Genomic DNA, 5,034 nt, shown 5'->3' with positions numbered 1-5,034 from the left:
TGCTGAGTAGAAGTGAACTGGGCCCCCCGATCAGAGGACAGGTCTGAGGGGACCCCAAACCGGGCGACCCAGGTGCCGATGAATGCGCGGGCCACCTCGACTGTGGTAGTCTCCGTCAGTGGGACGGCCTCTGGCCAACGGGTGGTTCTGTCCACCATCGTCAGAAGGTGAGTGTACCCCCTGGAGGCGGGAAGGGGACCCACCAGATCAATGTTGACGTGGTCGAAGCGTCTTTCAGGGACCGTGAACCGCTCCAGCGGGGCCTTAACATGACGATGGACCTTTGCCCGTTGGCATGGCACGCAGGTCCTGACCCACCCACCAATGTCAACCTTCATCCTGGGCCAGACGAATTTCGCTGCAATCAGGCGCTGCGAAGGTTTCCTGCCTGGGTGTGAGAGGCTATGTATGGCCTCGAAAACTTGCCGTCTCCAAGCATGTGGAGCCACTGGGCGCGGCTGCTCCATGGACACGTCACAAAGCAGCGTCGTGCCGTCGTCGCTGAAGGGGATGTCCGCCAACTGGAGGCCAGAAACTTTAGTCCTGCATTCCTGGATGTCTGGGTCCGAAGCCTGATCCGCAGCCATACGGGCGTAGTCGATGCCGAGATGGACAGCCCCGATAGTGGCACGAGAGAGGCAGTCAGCTACGGGGTTGTCCTTTCCCGCCACATGCCGAATGTCTGTAGTGAACTCGGAGATATAAGCCAGATGACGCTGCTGCCTGGCAGACCACGGCTCCGACACCTTAGCCATGGCAAAAATCAACGGTTTGTGGTCCACAAAAACCGTGAATGGACGAGCCTCCAGCAGGAATAGGAAGTGCCTGATTGCCAAGTACAGGGCGAGGAGCTCTCGGTCAAAGGTGCTGTATTTTTGCTCACTGGAGCGGAGTTGTCGGATGAAAAATGCCAGGGGTTGCCAAACCCCCTTGACCAGCTGTTCGTAAACGGCTCCGACGGCATAATCTGAGGCATCAGTTGTCAAGGCCACGGAAGCCTCAGGCACGGGGTGAGTCAGCATGGTCGCGCTCGCGAGGGCTTCCTTGGTGTCTGAGAACGCCTTTGACATTTCGTCGGACCATGCGATGATGTGCTTAGGGGTCTTGCCCTTGAGAGCCCCATGCAGGGGACGCATTAGGTGGGCAGCCTGAGGGATGAATCGATGGTAGAAATTCACCATCCCCAGGAACTCCTGTAAAGCTCTAATGCTGGTAGGGCGTGGGAGCTGCAGCACAGCGTCCACCTTTGATGGCAGCGGGACCGCCCCAGCAGTAGTGATGTGGTGGCCGAGGAAATCCATGGCAGGCAGTCCAAACTGGCACTTTGCTGGGTTGATGATTAATCCATGTTCCCGGAGGCGACTGAAGAGGAGACGGAGGTGGGATAGGTGCTCTGCCTTGGACGTGCTGGCTATCAAGATATCGTCTAGGTCAGCGATTCCCAACCTGTGGGCCGCGAGGGTACTGCAAGTGGGCCGCCAAATCATGGGCAAAAAAATGTTAGATTTAATTTTAAAAAGATACAAAATCTTGGATTGAACTGCCTTGATCGTATTGTGTGTGGGGTGCGCCAATATTTCCATCCGAAAAGAAGAAGTCAGCTCGCTTCTTTATTGGCTACATTCCATCCCGGACTCGCGAACAGGGTTGCCAGATGGGATCGACATTTTCCACCCTAACCACAGTCTAAAACCTCTAATTCCACCCCAAAAAAACGAGCCCATCTGGCAACCCTGGTCGGGAGTCGGGAGTTGCCCACACACATAAGGATGTTTGGTCGTAAATATTGAACACATACAACATTTACGATCTTGGTATTTGATCACCTGCTATATAAAACATCGCCGCTCGGCTTTAATGGTTCAACCGCTATTTTTTTTTCTTTTTTTTGCCACGCTCCCTCTAGTTTTTGGTAAAATTACGTCGTTGTTTTGAGCGCTCGTGCTCGTTTCATGCGCGTGCACGCGGGAAAAAAACGCGCTGCTGAGTGGGCCGCGAATACTGAAGAGATCTGTAAAGTGGGCCGTGAGTCCTAAAAGGTTGGGAACCGCTGGTCTAGTGTGTAATATTTGTGATATGTTATGTGTATATGTTTGTGAATATGTGAATATGTTTTCTGTTTTTGCACCTTCAGAAGAACCACTACAATTTCACCGTATAGGCAACTGTATAAGGACAATAAAGTCTATTTTATATATATCACTGAATTTGTATGGCCTTTCTGTCCTGTTTGTGATGTCACACACTCACCTAAGAATATCCAACTCTGATTGTCACGGAAACCATCACCAACGTTCTAGAACCCAGAACACTGAAGACCAGTCACACCTGTGAGAGTTCACACACAACTGTGCCTATCTTACGTATAGCATAGCTGAGAGAACAAGAACACAACTAGTAATACTTTTGATGTTTCCTTCACTACAATGTCTTCTATCAATAGTAACCGGCGGGTCGATGGCCTCGGTAAATCTTCTATTCTCTTCTAATTTTCATAGTTACAGATAACAAACATCTATCAGCAGTGAAATAATGAATGTTTGAGTCTGTTACAAGTACTTTTATAATAATAACCGTTATTTGTATAGCACTTTTCCTGCAAATGTTGCAGCTCAAAGTGCTTTAATCATTATATAATCATAATTTCATTATTTATGAATATTAAAAAGAAGATTTTTTTGGTCTTGACTTGAACATATTTGCTGAGGTTGCATCCCTAAGGTAAACTGGCAGTGCATTCCACAATCTGTGTGCATAACATGAGAATGCAGCCTCACCAAATCTCTTCTTTTGTACAGAATCTCAATTTGAATTTCAGTTTAATTAAGAAAGGACAATGCATACCAATTAACTTTACCAATTAATTATTTAAGTGTAAATATGCCAGATTTAGCCAGGAGGCTCGTTTTCATCTGTGGTCCCTGGCCAAGATTGTAATGAATGTTTGAGTCTGTTTTAAGTAGGCCTACTTGTATGTACCAAGGAAGGTTAGATAGAAGAACTGTAAAATGTACTGTATGCCTAGTTAGGAAGTGCTGTTATATTATATTATATATTGTCGTGTTTTGTCCGTCTGATGTGCGTGGGTATAATGACTCACACGACAAGGAATTCTCAGTTTCTTGTTCTTTAGTGAACTTCTTCAATACAACATACAAGATACAACTAATTGTGTCCCAGATGGCAGGTTAATAGATGACGGGAAAACTAGCTCTGGCACAGAACAGCAGCTTGCTGTCCATACCGATGAGCGTTGTTCCCTTAACTGCCTGTTACGTAACCAAGGTAACGAGCTATCTCTCTCTCTGGGTGATCATGTGACATACAGTAACCAATCAACATTAACGGTAACATAAACACAACAACAACAACAGGGAAAGCCACCCATGGTGGACTGTCTCACACTATCCCCCTCCAAGAGTACTGAGTCCCTTCAGTACAGGTGACTTAACATTAACATGTCTAGGAATAGAACAGTTGACTCAATGAACATGTCTAAATTATTTGATTACTTACATCACATTCTTTGCAAACTCGTAGGCCCTATAGCTAAACAGCAGTGAAACAATTAAAACACTTAACTACTTGTAAACAGTTTTTACAGTAAAACATTTTTTTTTTCTTTATAATGCAAAACTTCTTGGATGAAGTAACCAATCTGCCGATAAACTAAACAGTCTCTCTTTCAATAACTAGTTCCTGAATCTCTCTGGCTTATTAACCATGCGTCCCTTAGATGTTTTAACAGTATTTTTGGGAGTGTCCTCTTGTCTTTTTTCCTGCTGACACCTTGGAGCTTTGAGATGAGGTTTCTCCTCTTGATCACATGACTCTCGAGAAGCTCCTTCCCCTGCTGGATCTTTATCATTGTCTTTCTGTAGTGGCAGCTCTGGTACCAACGGGACATCCTCTTCAGGTAGCTGTGTAGCTGGGTCTTGGCACTGCTGCAGCACTTGACTCCTTTGACGTTTTATCCCAGCAGGGACCACCTCACTATTGTATGGTTTAAGCCGATCATGGTGCATTATCTTTCTGCGCTTCAACCCTTGAATATCGTAGAGGACAGGACCACGGCATCCAGCCACAATCAAGGGGCCCTTCCAAGGTGCTTGAAGCTTGGGGCTTAATCCCTTCTTTTTCGTGTCATCCTTTACATACACCAAATCTCCAACGCTGTAAGAATGTTCTCGTGCTCGGACATCATACATCTTCTTCTGACGTTCTTGTGCAGTGCGGAGGTGCTCCCTCGCTGTGCTTTGTGCCTCCTTAAGTCCTTCTCCCAGGTTATGAAGGAAATCTGCTACCTCCATTCGGTCAGATTTGAGTTCTGCAGCCCCAGACTGGATATCCTGTGGTTGATGAACTTCTCGGCCAAACATGAGCCTGTTAGGTGTGAACCCTGTGATTGCATGGCGTGAGCTGCGGTAGGCTGAGGTGAGTAGTGACAGATGCTCATCCCAGTTCTTTTGGTTCTGGTCCACATAGCACCGGATCATCTGGAGTAAAGTTCTGTTGAACCTTTCCACCTGTCCGTTAGAGGCAGGGTGGTAGGGGGTGGTCCTTGTCTTTGTGATCTGTAGGAGCTTGCATACATTCTGGAACAGGGAACTCTCAAAATTGCGACCTTGGTCAGTGTGCAACTCGAGGGGGGCTCCAAATCGGGCGATAAAGTCAGACACAAGCCTCCTTGCTGTTGTTTCCGCCCCTTGGTCAGGAACAGCAAAGGCTTCGACCCATCGAGTAAACTGGTCAATTATGACGAGAATGTACTTGTTTCCAGAGCTGGATACAGGGAATGGCCCGAGGATGTCTACGTGGAGACGGTCCAAAGGTGCTCCAGCTTGGTAGCTTTGCAACTTGGCTCGTTTCACTGGTCCCGTAGTTTTGCATGCATTGCAGTGCTGGCATCTCTTCACAAACAGATGGACTTCTTCACCCATTCCATACCAGTGATAGCTCTGGCGTAAGCGCTCCAGTGTTTTTGCTTCCCCAAGATGACCAGATTGAGGAGGATTATGGCAAGCCTGCAGGACC

The sequence above is a fragment of the Nansenia antarctica genome (genome assembly GCF_963989245.1).
Source record: "Nansenia antarctica genome assembly, chromosome: 7".
Taxonomy (NCBI): domain Eukaryota; kingdom Metazoa; phylum Chordata; class Actinopteri; order Argentiniformes; family Microstomatidae; genus Nansenia; species Nansenia antarctica.
The sequence above is the reverse complement of the archived record's forward strand: the minus strand, read 5'-3'. Positions refer to the sequence as shown.